Raw genomic sequence first — 17706 nt, forward strand, 5'->3', positions numbered from 1 at the left:
AGCACAGGCAATGAAGGACGCGACAACGGAGGAAATGCCTTCGTCAATACTGCGGGCGATGGAAACCAACCAGCCCCCACTTTGAGGGAGGTTAAGGATGTCATTCACTAGCTCAAGAACAATAAAGCTGCTGGTAAGGATGGTATCGGAGCTGAACTCATAAAGATGGACCCGGAGAGGCTGGCCATTTGTTTGCATCGGCTGATAGGCACAATCTGGGAAACAGAACAGCTACCAGAGGAGTAGAAATAAGGGGTAATATGCCCCATCTACAAGACAAGTTAGATTGTGAGAACTTCCGAGCGATCACTATTCTAAATGCGGCCTATAATGTATTTCCCCAGATCATCTTCCGTCGTCTGTCATCTGTATTAAACGAGGTCGCGGAAAGTTATCAAGCCGGTTTCATTGACAGTCGATCGACAACGGACCAGATCTTTACTGTACGGCAAATCCTCCAAAAATGTCGTGAATACCAGGTCCCAACGCATCACATTTTCATCGATCTCAAGGCGGCATACGATAGTATCGACCGCGTAAAGCTATGGAAAATCATGGACGAGCAGTTTTCCCGGAAAGCTTTCAGGCAAATACTGCAGTTCGTTTGAATCCCGCCGAGGACTACGAGAAGGTGAAGGACTTTCGTGCTTGTTGTTCAATATTGCGCCAGAAGGTGTTATGCGGAGAGCCGGGCTCAACAGCCGGGGTACGATTCTTAGGAGATCCAGTCAATTTGTTTGCTTCGCGGATGATATGGACATTGTCGGCCGAACATTTAAAAAGGTGGCAGACCTGTACACCCGCCTGAAACGGCAACGAAAGTTGGACTGGTGGTGAATGCTTCCAAGACAAAGTATAAATAGCTGGTGAAGCCGAGCGCGACAGGGCTCGCCTAGGTAGCAGTGTTACGATAGACAGGGTTACGTTCGAGGTGGTCGACGAGTTCGTCTACCTTGGAACGGCTGACAATAACGTTATCCGTGAAATACGGAGGCGCATTCTCTGACCAGACATCGCCGCAAGAAGAATTACAAAGTTAATGGTTACATGGCTAATTTTGAAGCATACTATCCACGTAGATCTGCAAAGTACATTAGGGTGAAGAACTACTTGTACATGTTCATGATTTAGTTTGGCATGGGGGTTTTCTTGTCTGAATTGTCTAAATCTTTGTAATAAGAAGCACTTCAACGAGAGGCTTTCTACTCTATTAAAAAAATTTTTTTATATAGTACCTTAATCTCAGACAAAATTAAAACATACATATATCTGCGCATTGTGTATTAAAAACACTCGGCACGGATAAAGATCGCTGTTGATGCACAGCACGCGTGTGGTGCTGCTGTCGAAGGCTGAGGGTGAGCTTCAAAACTATCAGTGTATTCATCCTTATCCGTCACCATATGTTTTGACTGCAGAGACTAGTGAGCGAATGAAAAGCCATAGATAAGGTACAAAACGAAGTTTTGCGCTAAGGCTCGAGCCTGAGCTGTGCGCCTAAACTGTGCGCTTGAACTGCAAGTTTGAGCTACAAGCCTGAGATTAATCGCACCTCGCTCAAGCTGTGATTCCAAGTTCAGCACTCTCGTTGAACATAAACATGAGAGACAGCGCGTGCTTCGGTTGAACGCGCACAGCCGAAAATCGTACTCAAGCTAAGCGCCGCTCTTGTTTTGAAGTATGCTTGAGACAAAAACGTGTTCCACAGTGTAATCATGCAAATCGTTGTATCAAAAAGTTGGACAATTAAGGCATGAACAAAATTCAAGATTTGAAAAATCACTTAATTTTAGTATTTTCTTGTATACAATAAAGAGAAAATTGAAAAATGATTCGACGAAAATGTTTTGTTCGAACTTATTACACCTGATTCTCGTTTTGCACGGGGGATGCGAACAGTGCAAAAAAAGTTTTCAGTTCAAAATTTCGTAAACCGTGCAAAAAAAGTAACACCATTTCTCGACGTTTCATACAAAAACCGTGCAAAAACAGAATCGAGTTTACAAGGAAGGGCATTTCGATCAAAGTTACACCACTGCCCTTTTTACGGTAACTACAATTAAACAAAAACGCTAGCTTGAACAGCTTTCAAGTACTTCCAGTGAAGCACCCAAGAAAATGAAAAAAAAAATCCACTTCAATTCGTTATTCTGACCGAAAAATGTTAATTTCGAACTATTTCGATTCCACTCGATAGCTTCCGAAACAAACTCTGAAAAGCTTCGGGGAAACCGCGATCTCGAAGCCGCAATGAAACTATTTCGCGCCCACCAACTAACGGACCACTTTTCCCAGAATGGAGAGCAACGCCGGCGATAAGCGAAGGACCGAAGTGCAGTACAGTCGAGTTGCTAGGAGAGAAAAAAAAATGGCGCAATACAGAACTTAGCATTTAATGAGAAACTTTTCGAAATGGAACAATTCAGGGCAGGGATTCCCAATGCTTCAGAAAAGTGTCATTTCGAAGGTATGCACAAATATTGATGCATTCATCAAATTTTTATTCAATTTTCAAATCTATAAACCAAATTTAGATATCTAATCATTTCTGTTTGTAATTCAGAAAATTGGTAAGTATTTCAATAATTGTTTTCAGCCAGACCGTATTTAAATTAAAATTTCTAATCTATTGAAGCGGAAGTCCTTTTTCATTCTTATTTGATTCTTCGATTACATAAAACGTTTATCAATAGTATTTTTACAAAAATTCTGTGATTTTTAGTTTTCATATAAAAGATGCATGGAACGCCAAACCACTCTTTCCGAACCTCTCACCTCTCGGTTCGATTTAATTTTTTCCCCAGTACGCTGCTGCTCTTTCGCCGCAATGTCTTTAATTTGGAACACAACGAGTGCAGTTTTTGCTCTTCAGAGTTTCAGCGCTTTTCTCCCTGCGGTGGAAAATTAATTTCGTCTTTTCACTTCATCGTCTCGGCAGTTGCGAATGAACAAATCTGACAAGGAGAAGTTTGGTTCGCGGTACAATACGGACTCTGCCAGGGTAGAATAATTTCGGACAAAGGATTTGTATCAGCTTCCCATCGGAATGTTGCATTGAAAATTACTGTAATAATCATTACTGGGAAAGTGAAGTGCACTTACTTTAAAATTATTGTTAGCGATAGAATAATGAAAAATAAATTGCAAAACAGTAACATACTTTTTGTTTATATTTTGTATAGCATAGCATAGCATACCACAGCATAGACTGACTGTACATTAGCCTGGGACACGATTATATTAAAAATTTAGAAAACTTAAAACTATAAAAACATTAAATTTCCCCTTAATTACAGAACACGAAACGGTTACGAAGTTAAAACTTAAAGCTAATGAGGTTAAAATCCTACAAGCTGTATCAAAAGTACCTTATGGCATCATGCGCCAGAATCCTATTTATATTATTGATTACAGTCAATTTGCGATTAAAATCGAAATAAAGGCAAAGCAGAACTGTTATTTGTAGCGAAAATACCGATCGTGTAAGTAGAAAACAAAGTAAACATCTATCTGAACTATTGTAATGAAATTTGCAGGCGATGCTAGTTAAACTACGTAGAAAAAGTATTTGTGCTGCTGAGAACCTGGTAATCAGCTCTATCTATTATGGGATTCACATAACTGTTATAAAATAATAATAAATCTATACGAAAGCTTAATTGCTTTGGATGACACATGTTTGCCTATATAAGCAATGCGGATTTCGATTTCTCCAACTGATACACTTGAAATCCACTAATCAAGCAAATCTTCGCCAAAACCACATATTTTCAATACAATCATAATAAGATTTTTTTCTTTTTTTCCTCATTTTCAGCGCATTGAACTATGGGTCAGGGACGTAATCTGGCAGGACAAAATTAATGACTCAGTAACGAAGTATTTCCAGCATTAGTGTCTTGGACATTTTTTATGACAACGAGGTTCATTTACTAAAAAAAAGGATATTTCGTAAATTGTTCCGAAAAGGCGGCCCAAAAAACATAATATCGCCAAACACGCAAAAAATCGCAAGCTCAAATTTTCAGGCATAAGAGAACAATACTAGATGACTTGAATGCCACAATTTCAGAGAGGTTTATTTTCATGATTTTCAGATATTTATATTGTGCTACAGCACTTCCCTGAACAGTTTGTTAAAATTGAATATCCTATTTACTCACTACACCTACGGGATGAAATTTTCCGGTTTTAAACATCAACTGTATATGTACTCTAAAATGCGTACCTGGAAAGAAACAGAAAATATATTTTTATTAGTAAATCATTACCAAGATTATGGAACGATGTGAAAAACTTGAGAATAATAGCATTTCAAATATTTTATAAATAGGGTTACGTGTAGTTTTACGTGATCATATTGTTCCGGAAGATTATACCCCGTTTGGCATAAAGTCGTTTGGCATAAGGTCGTTTGGCATAACGGGTTTATGTTGTTCCGGAAGATTGTACCCCGTTTGGCATAAAGTCGTTTGGCATAATGGCCGTTTGGCATAATTATTGACTTAGAATGAATATCGGCATTTTTTAAACTTTTACCGATATTAAAACCACCGAGCCCATAGCAATTTAGACGTAACACTTGATGAAAATCACTTGATAAAAGAAGGGTAAATTTATTTGCAAAATATTAAAAGCTCTAATCCAAAGATCTATTACTGCCGCATAATGCAAAATGAGCAGATTATTTTTTGTTTAAAATGTTCAAAGCTCTATCGCAAAAAATCTTCTATTATCGAAAGAAGAGGAAATTTTTGTTTGAGTTAATATTTTTTTCCAGCATATCTCGAAAAAAAAAATCATGCGTTTGCAAAAAACATATGCTGAATATTGGCAGGTTCTAATGTTATTATCATTATAACAGCACGTCTTGCAAGAATTCTCGATTACTTTTTCAAATCGACGTAAGTAACTTTCAAACGGTTTTGAGAAAATTAATTCAGAAGAATCACAACCTGTCTTCTAAAACTGTTTTAAAATGAATCACCTTTTTAACATTTTTTCGACGTGTACATTTCTTAAATTTTACATACAATGAGCTCGCGTTCCAAAACTATGCCGTTTTATTCAGTTACTTGCGACGTTTTTCTACCAGTGTAAAATCGACTGAAGTAGTGTTTTGTTTTGATTCGTGGTTAAGTCATGTTGTCTCTCCATACAGCGGGGCGGCGAAAGTAGTGGTTAGGTTGCGAAAGTTGAAAATCTTACTTTCGTCGTTTTGTAAATTCGGAAATTAAACATTCTAAAAGTGAAAAGTTTAGTTGGTACAGAGCGGTACGTGTAGAATTCCGCCTGCTTAACACGTAGGATCGATAAAGTAAGTTTGTATACATTTTTAACTTGAGTCTATATGAATAAGTTTTCGAGAATTAATGAAACAGCAAAATATAAAAATGTTTAACATTTTGTTTTACTAAATAATAAAATTTAAAACAGTATAAATATAAAGAACAGCCTATTTTTAAAAGAAGCCAAAATTTATAATTAAACCAATAGAAGATTGGGCGCCAAAAATTATTGTGGCATAATGAAACGAAAAGACATCACAATTGCGTTCAGAATCATCCAAGTGATTGTACTACTTTTCCCTGAATGTCAATTCTCCGAATATCGGTTCCCCGAATGCCATTTCTCCAAACCGGTTTCCCCGAAAAGTGGTGCAGTTTAAATAGGTGCTATAGTTATCTTCAGTAGTAGGATAGCGTACGAGAAAGAACGATAAGCAACCAAAAAAGGAGGTATTCTGTCATTCTCGGCTATATACATGTTGGCAAAAATGCTGAGGACGGTAAAACTCGAAAGAACCACCAATTAAATAAATAAGGGTGCATATTAGATGACCAGTTCGTTCACCACCCAGTAATGTGTAAAGTTACGACAATTATAAGTGCTAGAAACTTTTCGGAGAAATGGGCTATTCGGGGAAACGGGATATTCGTGGAACTGGCATTCGGGGAACTGGCGTAAGGGGTAACGACTGCAGTAATCGATGTCTCTTTTCGCTTATAAATTGAGCAGATCAATGTTATCGAATGCCGGCCTTTTATCAGTTGGAAACAATAAAATTTAAAAAAAATATGGCTCCAAAGAACAGACTATGAAAAGAAGGTGAAATTTATTTAAATTTTAAATCAACAGTTTTATACATTTAATTATGGTTACATCATATTCAGAAAAAAAAGCTAAATATATCAAAATCTTTAATGCAAAAATTGATTCCAATAGCGAAACTCAGAAGAAGAATTAATATTTGAAAGAAGGGTAATTCCATAAAAAATAATAAAATGCTATTGGCAGTAACTTTCGTAATATGCTGTAGTTTATTCAAGAGCATATGATTGTTGAATAAAGTGTCACTTTGTGCCAATTGACTCTAAAACAAACCTGATGTCATCAGAAAGACTCAATAGAAACCTAAAAACTATTGTCATCATAGAAATTCTTGGTATCAGACTCATTATGCCAAACGACTATTATACCATACGACTTTATGCCAAACGACTTTATGCCAAATGACCGGTAGTGCTTCGTGAAGCCCAAGCAGGACAGTTCGGTTTTGCGTCGATAGATTTTGAGATTTTGCTCACGGTTTCGCGGGTGTTTTCGATGCCGGAGATTTTTTTTTTCAATTACGCGTGTCGTTATTTTATACAATCCGATGACCCTGGAGGGATCGGTTTTGCTTTTCACTGGCTATTGAGCAAAAATATTACTGCACAATCGACAAGCATTTCGCGAAATACTATTTTTACTATAAATAAACTATTGTTTTCTCTTTTGATTGCCGGCATTCAAAAGTTTAAATTGAAAACACTTAAACAATAAATGTTTATGGTCTATCGCCAGCTTTCTAGGTGAATCCTGACAATATACCTTCCCCAACCTCCAATTCCGTAGCGCTTATGAGGGTGTCGCTGAGTCGGTGGCCTCTCATTAAGTAAGTGCTACATCAACATTTCCTTCCCCTATCCCAAGTTACGGTAAAGATGGGCGTGGCCGGGAATAGTGATATTCATGCTTTTAGTATTATTGTTTATGATTTGAACAAGGTATACTTCCCTGCCTTGTTCCTGAAAGTAGTCAGGATGAGATTATTAAAAAGAAACATGAATGTTGCTAGTATCCAATCTACGAAGTATACCGTAACTACGCTAACGCTAACGCTAACGACTTTATGCCAAATAACCATCCACCGTTGTGGTAATTCTTTTTATGCTGTTTTCACTTAATTTGCTACAAATCTGCCAGGTTTCAATATATGGGCTTGTTGAAATTGATCACGAAAGAGTTGAAATTCCTTCCAAGTTGATGAAATACGAGCAAGAGAATGATGCTAAAAGTTTCAAACTTGCTTAAAAAAACAAAGTTGTGTATACTTCACCGAACGTCATTTTTTACAACTTGAAAAAAATTACCTCCAAGTCGCTTTGGACCCCTGCAATGTGAATATTTTAAGGTTTCTCGTTTTATATAATTAGAATTCAGAAGAGCACCCGAGCTTTGAGAATTTTTGAAAAATAGGTCGCACCCTAATGCAGGTTTTTATAAAGCCAGGTTTTTATAAAGTTTCTCCAAAACTCCCCTGAGTTAGATTCCATCAGTAGTTTTCCATGTATTAGGGGGATTAAGGACATAATGCACAAATTAACCAAATGTTTATGATTCTACCCCATTACCCCGAATCCCATTATCCCGAATGCCATTAACCCGAACGCCAAAACCCCGAACGACGCATCACCCCGAATGACAGTACCTCGAATTCCAAAATCATGGGGAAATGTCATCAATATCATCATATCAAGATATTTATAAATTCGGGGAAATAGCATTCGGGGTGATGGAATTCGGGGTAATGGTACATTCGGAGTAATGGAATTCGGGGTGATGGGATTCTGGGAAATGGCATTCGGGGTAATACGGTAGAATCGTGTTGCTTTTCATTCATGGTAAAAAAATCAAATCAAATGCCAGATAAACGAGATAGAAAATTGGGTCTAAAAAATGCTGGTTTAAAGCTATCGGGGCAAAATGAACATATCCGTAAAATTCAGAGAAAATTATATTATTAATGGGTTTCAAACGTTCTGATACGCAGATAGGTTCTCTTTCTTTCAAATTAGCTAGAAGAAACTGCTAAAGGTTAGTTACTTTTCTTAAAAAGTAGATTCTTCCACCACCTTGCTCATAAACCAATTTGAAGCTAATAAAAAATAAAAATCAAATTTCAGAGGACAATTGAAACAATACATAAACTTATATACCGTCAAACATTCCAAGTAAAATAAATATTTCACACAATGTATGAACATTTGAAGAAATATGCATATTCTTAAAGAATGAGGGGGTGTCCATTTCGTCCCGTGTTTTCATTATGCCCCTAATCCCCCTACGCCCGGATTTTTTCAAGAATTCGCAAAAATCCTCCAAGAAAACAGTCCGAAAAAGTCCGGATTCTGAATTCCGGACGTTACTCCTAACCGAGTTCAAAAGAGAATACATGAAAAGAATCATAAGAAATATTCAACAGAATTATCAAAGGTGCCACTTAAGAATCCCATTAAGTTTTCTACAATTCTTTGCTAAATCTTCAGAAACGGTTCATGAAGCAATTCCTTGTATGTTGTAGCAATTTCTGACAAGACTCCAAAGCTGCATTCAAAAAAAAAAAATAACTTGGGGAATTTTTGACGACTCGTGGGAGAAATTCTAAGCATTCCGAGGAACGACTTCTGGAAATGAACCCTGCAGTATTTAATAAAGGAACTATTTTGAAAGAAAAACATCTGGAGGAATCCCAGATGGAACTCCTAGGGAATATGTGAAAATATAATTTATCAAATTCTTCGATGTTTCGAAGAATTCAACTTGGCAGATCCTTGGCATAAACCTTTTGAGTATATTAGATTTGTTCACTAAAATCTCAAAATTTCTTCAAGACTTCAATGAAGATGGAATTATTTGATAAAAATAAATACCGTAATCCGGGGGCAAATTGAATCAGCACTCCATTGATCTTTATCAGTTTATGTTATCGACTTTTCAGGAAATAATATTTAATGTATCATAAAAATAAAATGAAACACTGGGGCGAAATTGATCACTATATAACAAAGCAGATTTAAGAATAAAAAAATCCCTATCTACTAAATTTGGATCTCCTGAATCTGAAAATGATGTCAAAATTCTTGCAACTCGAGTATTTGATCAATTTATTGCAAATTAAAACTTTGAAAATCTGCCTAATACGCCTAAATGTAGGCAATATACTTTGAAATACGCACAATATTTGAGAATATACGGTTTTATGGGCAAAAAACTATACTTGCTATGGTGTATGATATCAAAAATGAGTTCAGCAGTTTATACTTAAGCTTACACAATATTTTAAACACTCAAAGTTGACATGTAAGCATAGCACCAGTGGATTGTTTGGCACCGGCATTTCCATCTGTATTGCTTGCACCTTTAAAAAGTGTGAATATTTCTATGCAAAACTGTCTCCAATAAAAATAAAACAGTTCAAAATCATCATTAGACATCTATGAAACAGAAAACATGGATTGTCTGTGGACCCAACGAAACCTTCAGCATCTTTGAGAGGAAATGTGTTTTGGTAACGAGCTGATCAAATTTACCCCAGTGATCAATTTGCCCCCGGATTACGGTACTGAAGATATTTTTAAGAAGTTCAATGGACCCCTCCTGCCTTCCTATGAATGCGCCCATGCTTTCCATTTACGACCATGGGAATTGATTCCTCACTCATCAAGTAAACATACAATTTTATCCGTATCCTATTCTTGGCACTTTTGATTCACTTCGGCAGTGGGGTTTTTTGAACACAGAGCTCATATTTGGCCACAATCTATGTCATATTAAAATGCTTCTTATTCCTTCATGGAAGTACCCAAGTGACTCTGCACCCTACAATAGGATATAAGAGAATAAATGTGCAAACGATAGACTTACATTTGATGCAGCTTAATGTAATATACGTTGCCTCCACTTTTGTACTCTTATGCGTTATCGTATAGTTTGTGTTCACTGGTTTTATTATTTAGCTTCATTTGGAGTTAAAGCCGGTCAAACATCTTCAAAAATCCTAAACAAAATTAGCTCAAATGGGATTCGGTTTTTAGCACCTTCCCTTTTTGAGATTTCAAGAATGAGTTTTCATTATGGGATGATAAGTTTGTAGTTACATTACAGTACTAAGTGTTTAGAACAGTTTTCAAAAATCCGTCATAGTAATTTCCATGTAACATTGTCTTTGGGCCACCTTTAAACCACCACCCCAAAAGCTGAAAATTTCACAGAACACTATTCTTATGGTGAGGCTGGTAAAGAAGATATAAGAGATTGAATTTTCAAAGTTTTTTAAGTTTTTAACCGCCCTAGTGGCCGCTGATGGAGCCCATCAATATATTTTTTATCCTTTCATTACTACTGTTTTGATATGTTGTTTCGAAGATGGTTCAGATCAATTTGGATGTCCTCCAACGAAGGAACCAATGCTAAGCTTCCCGTTGAACTTTTCTAAATTGCAATGAAAAGACTGCTCCTTGTCTACAAAGCTTCTTCGAAAGTACCGTTTTGTCTCAAATTCCGAACAGACTCATATTCCGAACACTCGGTTTTTGTATGGCAATTTGGTTGAAATGTTTCGCTGAAATATGTCACCAAATAACAAGGAAATGGCAGTCAATTGCAATTCAATTTTAGCGTCTCCAATATCACTTATACCGCAGGAGTAGTAATGATTCTCTAGTTTGGGACCAGTAGAACAAGCTCAGATACATTTATTTGCGATATTATTCATTTGAATACGATTTATTCGTGCTGTTCGGAATTTGAATCAAGGTGTTCGGAATATGAGACAGAATGAACACAGTGTTCGGCATTTGAATCAGAATGTTGTTCCATACTTTAACGTAAAAACAATACTAAAACTAATTAAATCAACATTATTATCGAGACACCCAACAGCTAACAGTTAGACTTTGCGAGGAAATTAAAATTTACACAAATATCTGCCAATTTATGCCAATCAGATGCATTTGAAGTCACTGTTGGCCTTAAGTGTTCGGAATATGAGTCAAAACGGTACACGAAGACTGTGAAAGGTCCATAAAAATAACACCAATATAAAAAAATGCTGAGAGTGTTATGTTACGGCGACCCGTCTCACTTCGGTCAGAGAGATAAGAGCATGGAAATGGTTGTAGCCATTAACACAAAGTCACTGTAAATCATAATTACTGCCAACCGACTGCTGGTTCTCCACTCAGTCCTGTGTCTCTATACAGATCCATTCAAACCAAACCTCACCCCGCCGGAGATGATCTTGGAACGGGTGCGTGGCGACGACGCTTGCTTTTAATTAAAGCTGTTTAATTGAATGGATAAAAAGATACAAGACGGGACCATTGCGGACAGCAGTCATCTGTTGCCTTGCGGTGCTGCTCTCAAGAAGCAATGGGATAGCTCTGAACTCTTCCACTTCAAATGTGATTAATATAAATTTTTAACGGATGGATTTTATCAATTGTGGAGATGTTGGATCATTCACACCTTTATCTTTCTTAAAATGAACCGCTTTGTGTCGTTAAACTAACAAGATAGTATAGATTTTAACTGGCTATTTAGATTGCATGAAAAACGTCGGTTTTTATCTTCAAACCGAATTAAATTCGCATTCCATCGTACAAAATTGGATGACCGGTAATCTGGTCCTAAACGACCCTTCGCCATGGCATGTTAAACTTCCAAAGTGCAACTTCGTTTACCCTTTCGGGTCGTTACGAGCAACACGATACGCTCAATTAAGGATATCTACCAGTGGCATCAGCAAAACTCTGTCCTACTTCAGCTGGAAGCACTACAAAGCTTTACAGGGCCAGGACTCAATGAAGAACGGTCGGACCGACCGTCTCAGATCGGAATGGCAAATTATTTGCTCATCTGTTCTTCTTTCATGGAATGTACGATTTTTATTATTAAATTCGTGACTCATACCGTAAAATTTTCATTCGGTAATTAAACATTCCTGTTAGGTATGATAAAATACAACTTGCAGTAGTTGTGGTTTATTGCTTTGAAGCATTACGAGGTATTTTTACTGCTTGTAAAATTCTACCCTAGCTTTTATGATATGGGTATGCGATATGGGATTTTTTCTTGTCGAAATGATCGATACTAAACGATACACGGAATGGCAAAACGAAACGATACACAAAAATGTATCGTGCTTCTCGATATGAAATAAGGTACACGCAAATAAAACTGTTCCTAAAAATGGGCACTATCAGTAACGAACTCTAGATCAAGTGGATTTTCGGTCTACGAAAATACACCATGAATAATAATCATGGATTTAGGAACAAAGTTCCACAAATCATTCTTAACGCATGCTGAAATGATCACTGACATCATGGAAACGTGAAGTTTGTTCCGGAAATCAAGAACTATATTCACGAATTCAAGAACACTGTTCTGAATCGCGTTCTGGTGATCCGTGACTTAAATGACAAATTTTGAGAACCTATTTTATTGCCCACTTTCTGAAGATTCATTGAGGAGAACTAAAATTTGAGATGTTGCTGCTTATTTTAAATACGGGAACATTAATATACATACACTTGCACATCTATTAATTGCCCAGAAAACTACACAAATTTAAGGGGTATCAACAGAAATAGTTCCGTCGTTCCTCCCGTTGAAAATCAGCTACGCTCTCGAGAAAACATACATGCTATCAGTTGCAATTTCGGTCTATTTGTGCTTCAGCCTTCAGGAGCAACGACTGTATAAACAATCTTTGGTAATCCATTTGAATAAAATTCCACCTGAACTTAAACTGTAAAAAAGAAAGTTTCTGGCAGAAAATCAATGACAGCTTGTACTAGGGTATGGATTACTTAACATAGGCAATCGCCCAACCTTCATGGTTTCTAATAGTGAAGAAGTATTAGACATAACGCTCTGCTCGAATAGAATCAGTCACGAGTTGACGAATTGGCATGTATCAGATGAGGAATCATTATCTGATCATCGCTACATCTTCTTTGAACATTCAAATGTAACTGCGCAGACTTTGCGTTTTAGGAATCCCCGGTCAACAAACTGGGAACTCTATATTGAATTGGTTGCGACCAAATTTCATGGATATTCTCCGTCCATTGAAAATCCAAGTGATCTGGATGATGCCGTTGATACTACAACATCCTACATTATGGAAGCTTTTGAAGAAGCATGTCCTCTGCGGTCTGTAAAGACTACAAGAGGGACCCCATGGTGGAATTCCGATCTGACTAGACTCAGGAAACAATGTAGAAGGAGTTGGAACAGACGCCGTTCAGCTGGATCTGAGTCGTTCAAGTCAGCTCGCAAGGCTTACAAGAAGGCTCTTCGTTCTGCTGAACGATCCGGCTGGAAAAACCTTTGTACAAATGTTTCCAGTTTGAGTGAAGCCAGTCGGTTGAACAAAATCCTTGCAAAATCTAAGGATTTCCAAGTGAACGAAATTCGCTTACCTAATGGTGACTTTACTTCTTCCGATGAAGAAGTTTTAGAATGTTTATTCAACACACACTTCCCCGGATGTGTGGACATAGGATCTACGGATGAACCAAATGTCTTTTCATGTAGTTACGAGTCTCTGGCCTCGGCTCGCAGTATCGTTACTACTGAATCGATTCAATGGGCACTTAATAGTTTTGCTCCTTTCAAATCTCCAGGAGCGGATGGGATTTATCCTGTTCTGCTCCAAAAGGGATTTGAGTTTATCAAACATGTTTTGAAAAAGCTACTTGTAAGCAGTTTTGCTACAGGGTACATTCCCAGATCCTGGCGTGATATTACTGTAAAGTTTATCCCAAAAGCAGGACGTGCGTCGTATGAGGAAGCGAAGAGTTTTAGACCAATCAGTCTGACCTCTTTTCTTCTGAAATGTCTGGAACGCATTATCGATCATCACATCCGTGATGTTTATTTGGCAAACATGCCTCTTCATGTGAATCAACATGCTTACCAATCTGGAAAGTCCACTGTGACTCTTTTACACAAAGTTGTATACGATATCGAGAAAGCATTCGCTCAGAAGCAATCTTGCTTGGGTGTTTTCTTGGATATTGAGGGTGCCTTTGATAACGTGTCTTTCGATGCCATATTGGAAGCCGCACGAAACCATGGGCTACCTACAATGATTGCCAATTGGATTCATCAAATGCTCAGAAACCGACATCTCTTCTCGACATTGCGTCAAGCAGCGATTCGAAAATTGAGTGTTTGCGGATGCCCTCAAGGGGGAGTCTTATCACCACTTTTGTGGAATCTTGTAGCAGATACGCTATTGAGGCAACTCAATAATTGCGGTTTTCCAACTTGCCGACGACTATCTAGCTTTGATAGTTAGTATGTGCATAAGCACCTTATTCGACCTGATGCAAAGTGCTCTTCAGGTAGTCGAGAGTTGGTGTCGCCAATATGGCCTTTCGGTTAACCCGAATAAAACATCTATTGTTCTTTTTACGGAAAGACGAAACCGCGATGGAATTCGACCTTTACGTCTTTTTGGCACTGAGATTAATGTGACTGATCAAGTAAAGTATGTCGGAGTCATTCTAGATTCCAAACTTTCATGGACACCTCACATTGATTTCAGAGTCAAAAAAGCTTGCATGGCCTTCGGTCAATGCCGGCGAACCTTTGGTAAAACTTGGGGCCTCAAACCCAAATATATCAAATGGATTTACACAACAGTTGTTCGACCAATATTGGCATATGGATGTCTTGTGTGGTGGCAAAAGGGCGAAGTGAGAATAATCCAATCAAAATTGGGCCATCTCCAAAGGATGTGCTTGATGGCGATGTCTGGTGCGTTCTCTACAACTCCCACAGCAGCGCTCGAGGCCCTTTTCGACGTTGCGCCACTACACATATATCTTAAACAAGAAGCACTTTCTTGCTCTTACCGTTTATGGGTACTGGATCTACTGGAGAAAAATCCAGTGAATCGTAGATCTACACACACTTCGTTGTTTCCACTTTTGGTGAATTGGGACAAAATTGTCCTTGCTCCAAGTGATCTCACAATTGCTTGTAACTTTCCTTACAGGACATTTACCACACAATTCCCTTCACGGGAAGAGTGGACGTCTGGCTATTTGGAAAGAAGTATATCAAACAATATAGTATGTTATACTGATGGCTCCCTTCTTGAAGGTAGAGCTGGTGCAGGAGTATATTCTCGTGAGCTAAGGCTGAATCAGTTTTACTCACTTGGTAGAAACTGCACCGTTTTTCAGGTGGAAATATTTGCTCTTATGTGTGGAGTGCAATCAGCACTTCAACAGCGCGTAATGGGTAAAGTCATATACTTCTGTTCAGATAGTCAGGCTGCTATAAAAGCTCTTGCTTCGGCCAACTCAAGGTCGAAGCTTGTTATCGCATGTCGAACTCAAATTGAGGAACTGAATTCAGTCAACTCTGTAAACCTGGCCATTCTTCCATCGTTGGAAATGAATTGGCTGATGAGCTAGCTCGCGATGGAGCATCGCATGACTTCATTGGCCCTGAGCCGGCTATTCCAATTTCGAAGTGCTGGGTGAAGCTTCAGATAAACTCTTGGGCGGCAACTCAGCACAAGCAATATTGGAATAGTTTGGAGTCGTGTCGTCAAACAAAATTGTACATTACTGAGCCCTCTCCAAAAGTGGCGAAGTATTTAACAAATCTGTCAAAGCAGAATTGTAGTCTCTTGGTCAGAGCGCTGACAGGTCACTGCCGACTCAACTATCACATGGCAAATATTCAGCGTGCTGACTCATTTGTGTGTGATAGTTGTGACTCCGATTATGGAACTTCGTATCACCTGATATGTAACTGTCCAGTTTTTGCGCAAATGCGATTCCAATTACTTGGTAAACACTTATTAAGTGAAACTGAATACAGAAGCCTGAATCTTCAGGACATCCTGTTATTCTTAACCCGCTGTGGTAATGAGCTATAAGCTCCCTTTACGCTCATGCGTTTTGCAGTGCCCTTTTTAGGGCGCTGTTCGAACCCATTGTGGTATGGAGCTACATGCTCTCATTTCGCTTATGCGATCTTCCCTCTTCAAGGGACCCCTCTCCTATTTCCTCCCATCTTTCCCTTCCCTTTCCTATCCCATCGGGTAGATGATGAAATAGGCTCAAATATGGCGATGGCACAAATCTCCCAACTGGTGGGGAACGTGCCTTTGGAGCCGGCCTTCTGATACCGATACCATTTGAATAAAATTCCACCTGAACTTAAACTGTAAAAAAGAAAGTTTCTGGCAGAAAACCAATGACAGCTTCGTACTAGGGTATGTTTTGTTGACTACCGTCGTTGGGGGTGACAATGGGTCAAAAAGGGATATGTGCGATTTATTTTTTGAATAACTATCGCAATTTAACTCCAATAAACTTCAAATATGTGGTGTATGTACTTTGATGATACATTAACAACTGTTCAAAAAAATAAAGACAAATATTTATTCACAGCGGCACCGCAAGTGAATAAAAAACGACCCAATCTCACCCCATAGAGGGGGTGACATTGGGTCACTGTAATTGAAATAACTAGTTTTTGAGAATATGATTTCAAAACCATTCACAACCGAAAAATATTGACAAAAAACGATGCAAACAAGATAAAAAGATATCTAAGATGTTTCACAAGTATGATAAACCCACTTAAAAGAAAGATCATACTGAAAATTGAAGAGATATGAGAAAAAATATGTAAACCCAACATTTATCGTCAAGTTTACATAAATTTTCTTGGTTTTCCCTCAAATTGTCTTCAAAGTCTCATCCCCATTGCTATAAAGCCCATTCAGTTTCCCCAAAGTTGTACTGAAACAGTGATTATTTTAAACCTTCGGTGCGACATTCCACGATCAATAAATTTCAGGCGGAAGTTGACGTCATAATCCCAGTATTTCAGCGATCCAACTCATTTGTACTTCCGTGAGATGTTTTTATAATATGAAAACACTGATAAATAATCATATTTAGAAAAAACATCCTTTTGATAAAAATTTACGATGTTACTGCGCACGAAACACAGTTGCTGGTTTGAGAAGTTGTCAAAATGCGTTGTATTGTTATTCAATGCACGGAATACTCAAGTAGACTTGTTTGATGTTTTAGAGATGTCGTATTTCGAAAGAATAAACACATCTTAATGAAAAAAGAGAACACCCGGCACCGTAAAATGTCAAAAAAGTGGACTTGGAATTTCATTTACTATCGTTCTTGCTTGACCCAATCTCACCCCCATTTTCAATGTTTTAGACATCGTACCGAAAAAAATGATTTTTTTGTGGGAAAATCAAACAGATTCCGGAAAATACCTGTGATGTGTAATGAAAAGACTTTCAACATTCTACTAATGCAACGATAGAGGCTAGAGTTCATGCGTGATACTTTGTAAATTTTATGTAGTTTCAACATGCAAGTTTATTGATGTAGTACACAAAAACTACTATTTCTAAAAATGTATATTGTTATGAATTATGTGTAATAATATGTTCCCTAACATATGAATTATTAATTTTAGTAATAACAGCGTTATTAGCTGAAATATTTCATCAAAAAACATATTTTTCCGTTTTGACCCAATCTCACCCCCTAGACCCATTGTCACCCCCATCGACGGTATACTTGGTTTTGCGCATGT

Source organism: Aedes aegypti, chromosome 3, assembly GCF_002204515.2.
Source record: "Aedes aegypti strain LVP_AGWG chromosome 3, AaegL5.0 Primary Assembly, whole genome shotgun sequence".
Classification (NCBI taxonomy): domain Eukaryota; kingdom Metazoa; phylum Arthropoda; class Insecta; order Diptera; family Culicidae; genus Aedes; species Aedes aegypti.